The sequence below is a fragment of the Bos grunniens genome, chromosome 29, assembly GCF_055505025.1.
Source record: "Bos grunniens cultivar Pamir isolate PY7600 chromosome 29, Bosgru_T2T1.0, whole genome shotgun sequence".
Lineage (NCBI taxonomy): Eukaryota > Metazoa > Chordata > Mammalia > Artiodactyla > Bovidae > Bos > Bos grunniens.
The window spans coordinates 6,078,219-6,095,716 of record NC_141193.1 but is presented as its reverse complement, the minus strand read 5'-3'; positions in this window follow the sequence as shown (position 1 = coordinate 6,095,716).

Below are 17,498 nucleotides of genomic sequence, written 5' to 3'. Positions count from 1 at the left end.
TTCCTAGGTGGGGACGTGGGAGGTTGCTTGCACCCGACCGAAGCCCACCCTCCCCACCTTATGCCTAGCACACCTGATGCTCCAGTCGCACCCTGATAGCTGGCCCAGCCTCGAAGTCTCCTGCTGGAGCGCTTTCCCCACCCTGGCCCACCCTTCTTCCCGGTCACTGCTTGTTCCAAGCCCCCCTCTACCCCCAGATCCTTCAGAGTCCGGCTCAGAGGCCACCTTCTGCAGAACACCGGTGGACCTGCTGGCTTCCCGGCTCCTGCTTCACTGCACTCAAACGAACCCGCCTGCACACCAGAGCGTGTGCTGTCTGTGCGTGGGCCCCTGGGTGAAGGAACTGGGTCTTCATTCCCCATGCAGTGGGAGAGGCCAGATTGGATGCCTTAGGATCCTGCAGTTGGTGGCGGGACCAGGCAGGGTGGCCGGGAGGGCGGAGGCGGGAGCAGGACCCAGTTGGGCAGCTGCAGACACCCAGACACGAGGAACAAGCCACCACAAGTCAAGGCCGGGGGACTTTTGGGCTGGGAAGCCATGGCTGCCAGGAGGGTGGACCACGGGGAGGGTGGGGATGCTGAGAGCTAGGGAAGAATGCAGGCCTCACCCTCAGCTTGAGACACCTGCGCGGCTGCCAGAGGTGGGAACCACCAGAGGTGGGAACCATCGGGCGGCTGGTTTCTAGCTTCAGCCCGCCAGCCATCTCAGGGGTCCCGGGGTGGGGGCAGGGTGCGGGGCATCCCTGGAGCCGGGGTTGTTGTTGTGGGTTGTCCGCCTCTTTCTCCTCCTCACCCATCAAGCCAGGCTTTCAATTCCTCCCAACCCGCCTGGCAGGGTGGGCGCGGCCAGACGAGTGGGAGCCTGGGGAAGGTGCAGCCCGGAGGCCAGCTGGGGCCAGGAGCCATAGACAATCAAGTGTCTTCATTTTTCTACCCTGCCTCCACCCAGCCTTGGGGGTGTCTGCCGGGAAGGCGAGGGGAAGGGGTGGGGACCCCAAGTCATATTCCCCGGGAGGGGCCACTCCCTGGCATCCCTGGGCAGGGAGGGTGGGGCACACTCTCTGAGTCACGTAGCTTTACTCTCCGCTCCCCCCCAAGACACGCCCCCGGGGCCCCACATCTGGGCGTGGGAGGGGGTTGGTGGCTGGCTGATCAGCCACTTCAGGCCACCCTCTTTGCTCTCTCCTGCCTCCTGCTCTTGGGGGCCCCTCCTTTGGAGGATCGAAAACTCACAGTTCCCCGGGAGTCACCCCGAAGCCACTAGCTAGGGCTCCAACAGAGCCTGAGACCAGACAGAGGGGCAGAGAGATCCAAAGCAGAGTGGAAGAGCTGACCACCCACCCTACATTCCTGGGCTTGATCTCCAAGCTCCATGCCTCTGATAAATCGGTCAGATTGTGGAAAGCCAGGGATTTCCCTTGTTTTCAATTCTGATTCTGTGATTTACCAGTTCTGTGACCTTGGAGGAGTCACCAGGGCTGTCTCTGTGTCAGTTTCCTTATCTGTAAAAGGAGTTTATGCAAACTCCGGGAGATAGTGAAGGACAGGGCCAGCTGCCATCTGCAGTCCATGGGGTCCCACAGAATCAGACACGACTAGACAAGTGAAGAACAAAATGAAGGGCAGAGGAGGTCCTCCCCCCGGGAGGTGGATTATGTGAGTTAATGTTGCTGCTGCTGCTGCTAAGTCGCTTCAGTTGTGTCCGACTCTGTGCGACCCCATAGACAGCAGCCCACTAGGCTCCTCTGTCCCTGGGATTCTCCAGGCAAGAACACTGGAGTGGGTTGCCATTTCCTTCTCCAATGCAGGAAAGTGAAAAGTGAAAGTGAAGTCGCTCAGCTGTTGCCTACTCACTCAGTAGTCAGTGTTAACTACTAACTAGAGTGATCGGTGGCACTCGTGGTAAAGAATCTGCCTGCCAACGCAGGGGACATGACAGACATGGGTTCAACCCCTGGGTTGGGAAGATCCCCTGGAGAAAGAAATGAAAACCCACCCGTGGACAGAGGAGCCTGGTGGACTACCATCCATGACGTCACGAAGAGTCAGACACAACTGAAGCGACTTAGCACGCACTCATGGGGGTTATTTGCTATACAACATTGTTGCAGAGGCTGTAAAGCAGGGGCAAGCATGGAAGTGTTAGATGGGTGTCTGTCCCCTCTTCTCAATGTGATCCCAGGCCTGAGAGGGATCCCGATGCCAAGGACAGGCAGCCTCAGAGGGGAGTGGACGTGGTGTACGCGGCAGACGGCTCTCGGCAGGGCAGGCTGGACCCTCGGAGGGGAGCCCCGAAGATAGGTTAGAATTTCCTCCTCGGCTCCTGTTTGCTGAGGGGACACTGAGCCTGGTCCAGGACTGAGGGCAGGGCACACGCTCCATGTGTTGGATTGTTGCTGTTCAGTTGCAAAGTCATGTTCCGTCTTTGCGACCTGTGGCACACCAGGCTTCCCTCTCCTTCACTATCTCACAGAGTTGGCTCGAACTTATGTCTATTGAGTAGTTGATGATGCCATCCATCCAACCATCTCATCCTCTGCCGCCCCTTTCTCTTGCCCTCAATCTTTCCCAGCATCAGGGTCTTTTCCAATGAGTCAGCTCTTCACATCAGGTGCCCAAAGTACTGGAGCTTCAGCATCAGTATCAGTCCTTCCAGTGAATATTCAGGGTTGATTTCCTTTAGGATTGACTGGTTTGATCTCCTTGCAGTCCAAGGGACTCTCAAGAGTCTTCTCTAGCACCACAATACAAAAGCATCAATTCTTTGGCACTCAGCCTTCCATATGGTCCAACTCTCACATCCATACATTACTGGAAAAACCATGGTTTTGACTCTATGGACCTTTGTCAGCAAATGGATGTCTCTGCTTTTGAATACGCTGTCTAGGTTTGTCATAGCTTTTCTGGATTAGGAAATACTGGTTGTCTACTACGTGAGGCCCTGTTCCAGCCATTGCACACCAAGAGGAGGGTGAGGGAGTGAGCGGGATACGGGAACAAGCAGCAGGGGAGGGGAGTGTCCCAAGTTTGCCGAGCAGAGTGCACCTGCCATTGAGATAAACAGGAAGGGAGCTGGGGATTCCAGGGCGGGGGTGGGGCATCAATGAACGAAAGACACTAGAGCTCACCTCTTGCACCCACGCCTCTGCCGCGCTGTTGTTCTGGAACTCCTGCTCCTGTCTGCCCACCAGATCAGCATCACAGAGTCCTGTCTGGCCAGGCGCTGTACGTGACATACCGCACGTCCTCCCCCGGTCAGCACTTCCAAGCCCACGCTTTGCAGCTGAGGAAACAGTTTCAGGAAGTTGGAAAGAGGGACCCACAGCAGTGAGTGGCAGAGCTGGGCACTTGGACACGGGGCAGGATAGAATGGGAACTCCCAGCCCTGGCTCCTGACCACCCCTTGGGCACTGGCCAGGCAGCTGGACCTCGACCAGCAGAGGGCAGCAGGGCCCAGGGAGAGGAGACTAGTCCGCAGGGCAGGCCAGGTGCGGAGAGCTACCTTTCATCCGCTCCTGCCTCGGGGCACACCGCTCCCTCCAGCCACCGCCCACCGAACAGGACGGATCCTAACATTTCAGTGAAGAAAAGATAAGCTCAGACAGGCCATGTGACTTGAGCATTTGGCCAATCTGAGCAGAACTAGAATGAAAGTGATGCTGTCTGGAGTCTGTCATGGTTCTAGGGTCGGAACCTAGGATTCAAATCCCGATCCTGCTCACAGGATTATAGTTGAGTGCATGGGCTGGAGTGAGATCGAAGCAACGTGTTTCCCATGGGGACATGTAACCCAGCCCCATTTAATCTCCTCTGTGATACCCCTGGGGAGGCGGCTTGGAACTGAGGGGTCTCCTGTCTGCCCTCCTCACCCCTGATCCCAACCCAGAATTTATAGTTCAGGAGATGATTAAAATACTTAAGAATGTTGGGACTTCCCTGTTGGTACAGTGACTAAGACTCCACACCCCCAAAGCAGGGAGACCAGGTTTGATCCTCTGGTCAGGGAACTAGATCCCTCATGGTGAAATAAAGATCGAAGATCTGGCATTCTGCAACCAAGACCCAGAGCAACCAAATCAATAAATAAATATCTTTTTAAAACCCTTAAGAATGTCAAGGTAGCACCAGGGAGTGCTGCCAGAAAGTAAGGTGCTGTGAGTCAGGAGGTGGGGGCATGCCCTCCCCACCTCTGCAGTCAGAACCAGCCTGGGGGCTGGCCAGAGGAGGAGGGAAGGGGAGAATCCAGAGGAACTGGGGTCCTCCTGGGGTCCTTCCTGCTGGAGAACCAGCCCACAAGGAGACCCAGACCCTGTGAGGGGGTGGGACAGCGCTGAGGAAAGACAGTGGAGTTGCTGACTCTCTTCTTCCGGATCTCCTCCTAGCTGAAGGCGTTAAGTCATGTGAAGGACTGGTTCAAAACTGGGAAATGAATAAGTCAAGGCTGTATATTGTCACCCTGCTTATTTTGTGCAGGGTACACCATGCTAAATGCCAAGCTGAATGAATCACAAGCTGGAACCAAGACTGCCAGGAAAAACATCAACAACCTCAGATAGGCAGATGCTACCGCTCTAATGGCAGAAAGTGAAGAGGAACCAAAGAGCCTCTTGATGAAAGTGAAAGAGGAGCATTAAAAAGCTGGCTTAAAACTCAACAATCAGAAAACTAAGGTCATGGCGTCCAGTTCTATCACTTAATGGCAAATAGAAGGGGAAGAAATGAAAGCAGTGACCGATTTTATTTTCTTGGGCTACAAAATCACTGCGAACAATGACTGCAGCCACATAATTAAAAGACACTTGCTCCTTGAAAGAAAAGCTATGACAAACCTAGATAGCATATTAAAAAACAGAGACATCACTTTGCCAATCAAAGTCTGTATAGTCAAAGCCATAGCTTTTCCAGTAGTCATGTATGGATGTAAGAGTTGGACCGTAAAGAAGGCTGAGGGCTGAAGAATTGATGCTTTTGAACTGTGGTGTTGGAGAAGACTCTTGAGAGTCCCTTGGACAGCAAGGAGATCAAACCAATCAATCCTAAAGGAAACCAACCCTGAATATTCATTGGAAGGACTGATACTGAAACTGAAGCTTCAATACTTTGGCCACCTGATGTGGCCAAGAGCCAGCTCATGAGAAAAGACCTGATGCTAGGAAAGATTGAAGGCAGGAGGAGAAGGGGAAGACAGAGGATGAGATGGTTGGATGGCATCACTGACTCAATGGGCATGAGTTTGAGCAAGCTCAAAGAGATGGTGAAGGATAGGGAAGCCTGGCGTGCTGCAGTCCATGGGGTCGCCAAGAGTTGGACATGACTGATGGACTGAACGACAGCAGTTAATCAATCAAGGGCTCTGAACCACTCCCCACACACCCATGCACACACCCCAGTGTGCTAATAAGGAAGAGAAGTGAGGACACCTGCCCAAGATCACACAGTACCAACAGGACACAGGTCTTCCTGAAGGACTGGGGTGACTCCTCAGACTGAAGCTCTGTTCCATCAAAGTGCTAGCGAGGTTTTTATTCAGAATTGTTAACGGGGATCCAGGAATCAGTAAACGAACTCTTTCTGGATTATTCTATGACACTCTTGGTTTCAGATACATTGATTCATTGTCAGATCGAGATTAGTAACAGTGACTAACTAAATGGGTGATGCCTGGGCTTCCTCTTCTGTGAAGGGGCAGTGGTAATACCATTGCTGGCTCACAGGTTGGAAGGGGTCATAACTCCCAGCCTAGTGACTGTGCAGCAGATGAGCCCAGTGGGTGTGATTAGTGACATCATTATTGGCATCTTGCAGGCCAGAGCCAACCCAGAGGGCAGCTCTGCTGCAGAGCTTATGACACTGTGGAGGGCCCTGTGGGGCTCCTGGGCACAGGCCCTTTCTGTGTCCCCCATGTCTTTGATTATAGGGAAGAGCCTTCATTCAGCCTCCATGACCTTCCCTGAGTTCTGATGGGCAGATCCAAGCAGTTGTTAATCAGGGAAGGGAGGGGTTGGGGTAGAAACAGTCAAGAGCAGCCTTGGGGTAAGATCTTGTTTCCCCATCAAAGGATACACACAACAATGTCTTTGAGCTATTTTGCAGATACTGAAACCCCCTCCAGGTATGTGTATGCTCAGTCAAGTCCAAGTCTTTTCGACCCCAAGGACTGTAGCCCACCAGGCTCCTCTGTCCTTGAAATTTTTCAGGCAAGAATACTGAAGTAGGTTCCCATTCCCCACTCCAGGGGAATCGTCCCAACCCAGAGATCAAACCTGCCTTTCTTGCATCTCCTGCATTGGCAGGCGGGTTCTTTACCACTGTGCAACCTGGAAAGCCTTCATACTACACTTGATTTTAGCCAAAAGGTCAAGAAGGGATGGGAGAAGTTAATGATTAATGATGATATACTGCCCACAAGTATGTAGATGACACAACCTTAAGGCAGGAAGGGAAGAGGAACTAAAAAGCCTCTTGATGAAAGTGAAAGAGGAAAGTGAAAAAGCTGTCTTAAAACTCAACATTTAAAAAATGAAGATCACGACATCTGGTCCCATCACATCATGGCAAATAGATGGGGAAACAATGGAAAATAGTGAAAGACTTCATTTTCTTGGGCTCCAAAATCACTGCAGATGGTGACTGCAGCCATGAAACTAAAAGACGCTTGTTCTTTGGAAGAAAAGCTATGATCAACCTAGACAGCATATTAAAAAGCAGAGACATTACTTTGCTGACCAAGTCCATCTAGTCAAAGCTATGTTTTTTCCAGTAATCATGTATGGATTTGAGAGTTGGACCATAAAGAAAGCTGAGTGCCAAAGAACTGATGCTTTTGAACTGTGGTGTTAGAGAAGACCCTTGAGAGTCCCTTGGACTGCAAGGAGATCCAACCCGTCAATCCTAAAGGAAATCAGTCCTGAATATTCATTGGAAGGACTGATGCTCAAACTAAAGCTCCAATACTTTGGCCACCTGATGCGGAGAACTGACTCATTGGAAAAGACCCTGATGCTGGGAAGGATTGAAGGCGGGAGGAGAAGGGGATGACAGAAGATGAGATGGTTGGATGGCATCACTGATTCAATGGACATGAGTTTGAGCAAGCTCCAGGAGTTGGTGAACAACAGGGAAGCCTGGCGTGCTGCTGTCCATGGGGTTCCAAAGAGTCGGACACGACTGAGCAACCGAACTGACTAACTGCCCACAAGGATGTAGATCCCAACCAGTTGGATCTGAAGGTTGAAAATGCGGACTCCTGCTGACCTCACCACCAAGCCATCAGAAGAGTGTCCAGGAGCTGATCACACCCTCTTTGAACAATTTCTATAAAACTTGTCACTATCTTCCCCAAGTGGGGATATTTAAAGGGCATGAGCCCACTGTGTCATCCTTTGCCTGGCAATGCAATAAAGTTATCCTTTTCTACTTCACCCAAAACCCCGTCCCTGAGATTTGATTCAGCACGGGTGCACAGAGAAGCTGAGCTTGCAGCATCACTTAACACCAGCTACTGAGGGGTCTTTGTGGGTGGGAATGCTGCTCCATGTCTCCCACCACTCCAGTCACCCAGGACTGTTTAGGGCTCACCTTGAACACCCCCTTTGGGGGGCCACTCTCTACCAGCTCCCAGTGCTCCCAGCAACCCTAATGGCTCAGAGAGTAAAGAATCCGTCTGCAATGTGGGAGCCCTGGGTTCGATCCCTGGGTTGGGAAGATCCCCTGGAGAAGGGAATGGCATCCCACTCCAGTATTCTTGCCTAAAGAATTCCATATTTGGGCTTCCCTGGTGGCTCAGACGGTAAAGAATCCACCTGCAATGCAGTAGCGTTGGGTTCAATCCCTGGGTTGGGAAGATCCCTGGAGAAGGGAATGGCTACCCACTTCAGTATTCTGGCCTGGAGAATTCCATGGACAGAGGAACCTGCCAGGCTATAGTCCATGGGGTCGCAGAGTCAGACAGGACTGAGCAAATTTCACTTTCACTTTTCAAGGGTTCTCTTTAACAGAGAAGTGAGGAATGCAAAGCTCCTTGGGATTCAAATCTCCAGGAATTCCATGATCTCAACTGCTGCAATACACCAACCCCCTTTCTGCCCCCAGCAGCCTTCCTGGAGCTCTCCGGTCCACTGAGTGCCCCGCCTCTCAACATCTGAGCTGTGCTGCCAGGCTCAGGGCTCACTGACCAACAGAGGAAGCACTCGGTGGGGGGGAGGGGGGGAGGGGGGGAGGGGGGCGGGAGCAGCAAAGCAGAGGCACCAGGGTGAAAAAGGAAAGGAAGGAAATAGGGAAGGAAGGGAGGGAAGCGAGAGAGAATGAACAATTTGGGAAATAATTTTATTTTTATAACAAAAATTAATCAAAGCACTTTGCCTCCATGATCTTCCTTCCCTAACCTAATCATGAGAAAAAACCCCAGTGGACAGATATTTCATAAGCTATCTGAGAGGTTGTCCTCAAAACTGCCAAGGTCATCAAAAATGAGGAAACTCTGAGAAACTGCAACACAGAGGAGCCCAAGGAGATAGGAAAACCAAGAATTCCCTGGCAACCCAGTGGTTAGGACTCCACGCTTTTACTGTCAAGGACCCAGGTTCAGTCCCTGGTTGGGGAACTAAGATCTCATAAACTGCAAAGTGCACAGCGTGGCCAAAAAAAAAAAAAAGCCAGCCAAACGTGTGGTGTGCTGGATGAGACCCTGGGATAGAAAAAGATAAAAAGGTAAAAACTGATATATTAGGTATTGCTGCTGCTGCTGCTAAATCGCTTCAGTCGTGTCGGACTCTGTGGGACCCCATAGACGGCAGCCCACCAGGATCCCCCGTCCCTTGGATTCTCCAGGCAAGAACTCTGGAGTGGGTTGCCATTTCCTTCTCCAATGCAGGAAAGTGAAAAGTGAAAGTGAAGTCGCTCAGTCATGTCCGACTCTTAGCGACCCCATGGACTGCAGCCCACCAGGCTCTTCTGTCCATGGGATTTTCCAGGCAAGAGTACTGGAGTGGGGTGCCATTGCCTTCTCCTATATTGCTGCTAAGTCACTTCAGTTGTTTCCGACTCTGTGAGACCCCATAGACGGCAGCCCACCAGGCTCCTCTGTCCCTGGGATTCTCCAAGCAAGAATACTGGAGTGGGTTGCCATTTCCTTCTCCAATGCATGAAAGTGAAAAGTGAAAGTGAAGTCGCTCAGTCATGTCTGACTTTTATCGACCCCATGGACTGCAGCCTACCAAGCTCCTCCGTCCATGGGATTTTCCAGGCAAGAATACTGGAGTGGGTTGCCATTGCCTTCTCCGTCTCCTATATTAGGTATTAGATATTAGGTAAAACTAAGGAAATCTGCTAATGTATCAGTGTTGGTTCATTGAAGTGAAGTGAAGTCGCTCAGTCGCGTCCGACTCTTTGCGACCCCATGGACTGTAGCCTACCAGGCTATGCCGTCCATGGGATTTTCCAGGCAAGAATACTGGAGTGGGCTGCCATTTCCTTCTCCAGGGGATCTTCCCAACCCAGGGATCGAACCCGGGTCTCCTGCATTGCAGACAGATGCTTTACCGTCTGAGCCACCAAATGTAACAAATGCACCTTATATTTGTACAGACAAATATAAGGTGCTAACGGGGGAAAACAAGATGCAAGTGTAAATAAAATTCTCTGTATGATCTTATTCTTTGTTAATATAACATACAGTTTCTAAAATAAAAAGGTTATTTAAAAATTAGTCCAGGACATCCCTGATGGTCCAGTGGTTAAGAATCCGCCTTCCAACGCAGGGGACACGGGTTCAATCAGTGGTTGGGGAACTAAGATTCCTCGTGCCATGGGGCAACTAGGCCCAAGTGGCACAACTACTGAGCCCTGACACTCTGGAGCCTGCTCGCCACAAGTGGAGAGAAGCCCATCCCGAATGCCGCAACAGAGACCATCCCACCAGTGGCTCTTGCATTGCCCCGCTCCGTCTTCAGCCCAGCTGCAGAAATTCTCCAGGGTTCCCCCATCCTACCTGGCTTTGCCTGAAATTCTTCTCTCACCTCCACCACAATGCCCCATGCCAGGGCCCAGCCTCATGCACAGGTGACCAGAGACCACTGCCCCGTAAGGCTGATCTGGATAGAATTTTGGCCAGAGGCAGAAGGAGGCTAATTGTGGTTCTGGAGAAGACTCTTGAGAGCCCCTTGGATAGCAAGGAGATCTAACCAGTCAATCCTAAAGGAAATCAACCCTGAATATTCATTGGTAGAACTGATGCTGAAGCTGAAGCTCTAATACTTTGGCCACCTGATACGAAGAGTCAATTCATTAGAAAAGACCCTGATGCTGGGAAAGATTGAAGGCATGAGAAGGGAGTGGCAGAAGATAAGATGCTTGGATGGCATCACTGACTCGATGGACACGAGTTTTAGGAAACTCTGGGATATAGTGAAGGACAGGGAAGCCTGGTGTCAGTCCGTGGGGGTTGCAAAGAGTCAGACACAACTTAGCGACTGAACAACATATAGGGAGGCTGTAGCCAGGTGGTCCGGGGATCAGGGCCGCTTCTGGCCGGTGGATAGCTGTGTCTTATTGTCTTGTCCCCAGCAGATGCCCTGGCCTCCCTGACAGGAGCCCTGCAGTTTGTGCCCTGCCCTGGCAGGCCTTTGATACCTGCATAATCCTTTCTGCTGAGGAGGCCCGCTATGGGGTGTGAAGAGGGGCCAGTGAGCTGGAAGAGCCTTGGGAGCAGCTCCGCTGGACACCCAGAGACCCTGGGAGGAGTGAACTGGTGTCCTGGGCCCTTAAAAACCAGGGTCACTCAGGCAGGCCGTCAGCCCAGGGGCGGGGCCGTGCCCTGGGACTCCGAATTGAGTTCACTGGGACCAAGGGCTTAGATGTGATTCCAAACTGTGTTTGGATAACTGACTGACCCTGACTCCTGGGCCAAGGGAACTTGGGCTCTGGCAGACCTGGCACAGCGAGAGTGAGAATGTGTGAGCAAACCCATTAGGGGTTGTTTACCTCTCCATTGTCTGAAGCCAGTGTCTGTTTGTTTAAACTTCAGGAGGTCTCTTGCGGGTTCATTTGGGTCTTTGCTGCAGTTGGGAACTTGAATTTCACAAGTATGTGTGAATTACACCCATCTTATCTGTCTTGCCTGAAAGTAGAGCAGTTCGGGCTTTAGACAGTCCACAGGCATTCAATAAATATTGTTTGTACTGAGGGATGTCACCAGGGGTGTCACCAAGCCTCTGGGACCTGCCCTCAGCCATTTTGCCATCTAGGTTGGACAGGGGGGTTTGCTCAGACCCTGATGGTTAGTCTTTAGGGGCTCTCAGCTGAAAGAATATGGGTCCCCCGCCCTGGCATAGGTAATAGAGTATCCAGCAAGTCCAGGGCTTCCCTAGTGGCTCACACGGTAAAGAATCTGCCTGCAATGCAGGAGACTCAGGTTTGATCTCTGGGTGGGGAAGATCCCCTGGAGAAGGAAATGACTAGCCCACTCCAGTAGAGGAGCCTGGCGGACTGCAGTCCATGCTTCAGTCCATGACTGAAGCAACAAGGCGGCAGCAGCCAACTCTGAGGATTTATCCAGGCATCAACTTTGATTAATTTAAATATATCTATATCTATATATATATATATCTATCTATCTTTAACTGATGTTGAAGCTGAAGCTCCATTACTTTGGTCATCTGATGCGAAGAGCTGACTCATGGGAAACGAGCCCTGTTGCTGGGAAAGATGGAAGGCAACAGGAGAAGGGGGCAGCAGAGGATGAGAGTGTTAGAAAGCACCAGCGACTCAGTGGACATGAGTTTGAGCAAGCTCCAGGAGATAGTGAAGGACAGAGGAGCCTGTGGCTCGCTGCAGTCCATGGGCACGACAAGAGTCAGACATGACTTAGCGACTGAACAATGACGATGATACATCTATGGATTTGGTTGCATCAGGTCTTTGCTGCGGCTTGCGGGATCTTTTGTTGCGGTGCTCTGGCTTCTCTCTAGTTGCTGCGTGTGGGCTCCAGAGCACGCAGGCTTAGTTCCAGGGCGCAGGTTTGTTGCCCCGCAGCACGTGGGATCTCAGCTCCCTGACCAGAGATTGAACCTGCGTCGCCTGCATTGGAAGGTGGATTTTTAACCACTGGACCAAAGGGAACTCCCTGAACCCCCTTTGGGGCATCTGCTCCAGTCACATAAGCTGCCTGAGACTCGAAGACAAGCCTGCCCTGTTGCCCCACCTCCTTCCTCTCCTCCCTTAGAGGCAGCTTCCGCTCCAGTCCCTCAGGTGCAGGGGCCACTGCAGAGAGTCGTATGTCCTAGGCAGGGAGCAGCTTCTCACAGCGGAGGCCCCCTTCTGCTGCCGGCCTGTGGCTGCAGCCCCTGCAAACCCACCACCCATCCCACCACAATTGCTGCAGGAGCTCAAGGTACCTTGGCCCCCTGGCTGAGCTCTCGTTCTCTCTCTCAGAAGGAAGCAGAACTTCAGTTTAGCAGCATTGCCTCATGCCTACCCTGGAGAACCTCAAGAGGAAAGTAAGCTTGAGCTGGGCAGTTGGAAGTAGCTCCAGAAGATCGCCCCACCAGGCTCAGCTTTGTGAGTGCGTCATCTCAGCACCTACAGAGCCATAGCGTCACCCCAGGCACAGCTAAGCTGCAAAGGCTCAGGACTTCATCCCAGGGATTGGTGTCCTCAGACTTGTCACAAAACTGTGAGCTTTGAGGTCGCGGCTGGGCACCTGAGAGCATGCTGCTGCTGGCCCCTTGCCTGAAACTCAACATCCCCATGCCCAGCATTGATCCGAGGACATCCGGGTGGTGGGGCGTGGGGGCATTTTCCAGCTGCTAACTGTAGTGCTCTGGTGTCACCTGCAGCCTGCTGAAACTTGCACGGAGTGGGTGGGGGGCAGGCAACTGTGGTTACTGGGCCTGGAGGGGGCAGGTGCCTTTAGCCTGCGGGCTGGGTGGACGGAAGCTGGCAGGCAGGACGGAGCGGGTATATGGAGGGGGAGGGCGGGGAGCAGGGCCTGCTTTTCTGGAGGAGGACTCATACCATACCGCCCTCCTGCTTCCCGGGTCCTCCTCCCCTCCCAGGCTGCTGTCACGCCCTGCGTGGCAGCTGTCACCTCCCTCTGGCATTTGTTGTGGCCTTTTTGATCTCCTCCACTGGTCTGTGGTTCTGTTTAAGAGAGACGCCAGGCAGGGCCTTCCTTGGCCTTTGCAAACTTCGTGCATGCTGGGGGTCTGACGGTGACCCCCAGTTTGCCTCCTCAGTCACGTCACGTGACATGTCTCATCCCCCAGCCTGTAGCTGTGCCCAGCACCCAGGGAATGCTCCTCACAATGCCCCACACTCCACCCGTGCCTGACCATCGCTCTGTAGCCATCAAAGCAGCCACCCGCCCTCTGAGAACTTCATTTTACCTCACTTGTCCTTCACTGCACACTCAGCCATCTGTGTGTTAACAGAGCGGGAGCATTGCTCTCTTACGTTTTTCGTTGTTTTCGCTGCACTGGCTTTTAGTTGAAACACATAGAACCTTTAGTTGAGGCATGTAGGATCTTTTTTCAGTTGCAGCACGTGGGATCTAGTTCCCTGACCAGAGACCGCACCTGGGCGCCCTGCATTGGGAACCTGGACTCTCAGCCACTGGACACCAGGGAAGCCCTGGTTGTACGTTTAAATAATCCTTCTGGGAAGTGTGGTGTTAGTTGCTAAGTTGTGTCCGACTCTTTGCAACCCCATAGACTGTAGCCCGCCAGTCTCTGTCCATGGGATTTCCCAGGCAAGAATACTGGAGTGGGTTGCCATTCTCTTCTCCAGGAGAACTTCCTGACCCCGTGTCTCCTGCATTGGCAGGCGGACTCTTTACCACTGTGCCGCCTGGTCGGTACATCCTTCTGGGGAGGCTGGCCTGGGGAACACGGGCCTGGGAACCCTGTTATCTGGGTTCAAACCCTAGTTCTGTCTGTTCAAGCCATGTGACCTTAGGTAAGACCAAGTGCTTGTCCTTCAGTCTCTGAAGCAGAGTAAACGTCACACCTCCTCATGGGGAGTTTAGGATCAGCGTGAAGACCGGAACAGGGCTGGGCCCTCAGTACACGTGAATGGTTTAGAGAGCATCTCTAGCAGCTGGTGGGGACCAGATGGTGGCAGCGGGGGGTCCTCTGGGAACAGGGGGTCTGGTGAGATGCTGCCGCCCTCTGGCCTCCACTCACTCTCGTCAGAGCTCAGCGGGTGCCTCCAGCCAGGCTGGCTCCTTTTGGGGTGGGACCCTGGGGCGGGTTTTCTCTCCAGAGGACATGCCTTGACACACCTGCAGACCCCTGCAGCCCCTCATGCCTAGAAAGCCTTAGCGAAGGACATTGCTTGTCTGATGACACTTTCTTTTGGGAACTGACAGCTCTCCTCAGGTGCCGCCTGCCCTAGTTCTCTCTCTCCTAGAACTTTCTCTCCACTGCATTCTGCTGTCCTGGACAGGGCACCCGCCCACAGCCCCTGGGCAGTCCCCATTCTGTACCTCTGCCTGGGGGGCTGCCCAGGCTGCGAACTGCCCCTGGAGGCAGCGCTCAGCCAATGACAGGGGGCAGCTGGTGGGTAGGTGACACTATGAGGCCTGGGCTACCATCTCCCACAGGCCGCAGCCAGGCTGACCTCCGTGGCCCTCTGTGGTAGTTTTTTTGTTGCTGTTGTTTTTTAATTTATCTGTGGCTGCACTGGGCCTCCGTGGCTGCACATGTGTTTTCTCCAGTTGCAACAGTGGGGGCTACTCTTCGTTGCGATGTGTGGGCTTCTCTTGCCGTGCTTTCTCTTGTTACAGAGCACAGGCTCTAGGGCACGCTGCCTCAGCAGCCCCACAGTTCCATTCACTCAGTTGTGTCTGACTCTGCGACCCCATGGACTGCAGCACGCCGGGCCTCACTGTCCATCACCAACTCCTGGAGTTTACTCACTCATGTCCATTGTGTCAGTGATGCCATCCAACCATCTCATCCTTGGTCGTCCCCTTCTCCTCCCGCCTTCAATCTTTCCCAGCATTAGGGTCTTTTCAAATGAGTCAGCTCTTTGCATTAGGTGGCCAAAGTATTGGAGCTGCAGCTCCAGCATCAGTCCTTCCAATGAATATTCAGGACTGATTTTCTTTAGGATGGACTGGTTGGATCTCCTTGTAGTCCAAGGGACTCTCAAGAGTCTTCTCTAGCACCACAGTTCAAAAGTATCTATTCTTAAGTGCTCAGCTTTATTTATAGTCCAACTCTCACATCCATACATGACTACTGGAAAAACCATAGCTTTGACTAAACAGACCTTTGTTGGCAAAGCAATGTCTATGCTTTTTAATACGCTGTCTAGGTTGGTCATAACTTTTCTTCCAAGGAGCAAGCGTCTTTTAATTTCATGGCTACAGTCACCATCTGCAGTGATTTTGGAGCCCCCAAAAATAAAATCTGTCACTGTTTCTACTGACTCCCCATCTATTTGCCATGAAGTGATGGGACCAGATGCCATGATCTTAGTTTTCTGCACGTTGAGTTTTAAGCCAGCTTTTTCACTCTCCTTTTTCACTTTCATCAAGAGACTCTTTAGTTCTTCACTTTCTGCTATAAGGGTGGTGTCATCTGCATATTTGAGGTTTTGATATTTCTCCCAGCAATCTTGATTCCAGCTTGTGCTTCATCCAGGCCAGCATTTCTCATGATGTACTCTACATATAAGTTAAATAAGCAAGGTGACAATATACAGCCTTGACGTACTCCTTTCCTGATTAGGAACCAGTCTGTTGTTCCATGTCCAGTTCTAATCTGTTGCATACAGATTTCTCAAGAGGCAGGTCAGGTGGTCTGGTATTCCCATCTCTTTCAGAATTTTCCAGTTTGTTGTGATCCACACAGTCAAAGGCTTTGGCATAGTCAATAAAGCATAAGTAGATGTTTTTCTGGAACTCTCTTGCTTTTTCAATGATCCAACGGATGCTGGCAACTTGATCTGTGGTTCCTCTGCCTTTTCTAAAACCAGCTTGAACATTTGGAAGTTCACAGTTCATGTACTGTTGAAGCCTGGCTTGGAGAATTTTGAGCATTACTTTGCTAGCGTGTGAGATGAGTGCAATTGTGCGGTAGTTTGAGCATTCTTTGGCATTGCCTTTCTTTGGGATTGGGATGAAAACTGACCTTTTCCAGTCCTGTGGGCACTGCTGAGTTTTCCAAATTTGCTGGCATATTGAGTGCAGCACTTTCACAAATCTTTTAGGATTTGAAATAGCTCAACTGGAATTCCATCACCTCCACTAGCTTTGTTCATAGTGATGCTTCCTAAGGCCCCCTTGACTTCGCATTCCAGGATGTCTGGCTCTAGGCGAGTGATCATTCCATTGTGATTATCTGGGTCATGAAGATCTTTTTTGCATAGTTCTTCTGTGTATTCTTTCCACTTTTTCTTAATATCTTCTGCTTCTGTTAGGTCCATGCCATTTCTGTCCTTTATTTTGCCCATCTTTGCATGAAATGTTCCCTCAGTCAGTTCAGTTCAGTTCAGTCGCTCAGTCATGTTCTACTCTTTGCGACCCCATGAATTGCAGCACGCCAGGCCTCCCTGTCCATCACCAACTCCTGGAGTTCACTGAGACTCACGTCCATCAAGTCAGTGATGCCATCCAGGCATCTCATCCTCTGACGTCCCCTTCTCCTCTTGCTCCCAATCCCTCCCAGCATCAGTGTCTTTTCCAATGAGTCAACTCTTTGCATGAGGTGGCCAAAGTATTGGAGTTTCAGCTTTAGCATCATTCCTTCCAAAGAAATCCCAGGGCTGATCTCCTTCAGAATGGACTGGTTGGATCGCCTTGCAGTCCAAGGGACTCTTCAAGAGTCTTCTCCAACACCACATTTCAAAAGCATCAATTCTTCGGCGCTCAGCCTTCTTCACAGTCCAACTCTCACATCCATACATGACCACAGGAAAAACCATAGCCCTGACTAGCCGGACCTTTGTTGACAAAGTAATGTCTCTGCTTTTCAATATGCTGTCTAGGTTAGTCATAACTTTCCTTCCAAGTGTCACGCAAGTGTATGTTCCTCCGTTCTTTGTCTCGTCACAAGAGACAGAGAGAGAGAGAGAGAGAGAGAGAGAAAGAGAGAGAGAGCGCGAGCCCGCGCATGCACGCGGGAGAGAGAGTCCCAGAGAAAGCGCTTTGGCTCCTCCTTTTATATGTTTTTTCTTCCACCTGGGCCTGCCCTATGCAAATTGGGCTTAGCCAGGAGTGCTGTTTGTTCTGCCTGAAGTTTTCACTGTGGTCGTCGGACCTTTCTTTGACCTTCCTTGTCTTTTAGCCACCGCCATTTTGGACTCCTTTTCCCTATTCTACCTACCTAACACAAGGAGTAGGCGTCTTTTAATTTCATGGCTGCAGTCACCATCTGCAGTGATTTTGGAGCCCCAAAAATAAAGTCTGACACTGTTTCCACCGTTTCCCCATCTATTTGCCATGAAGTGATGGGACCAGATGCCATGATCTTCGTTTTCTGAATGTTGAGCTTTAAGCCA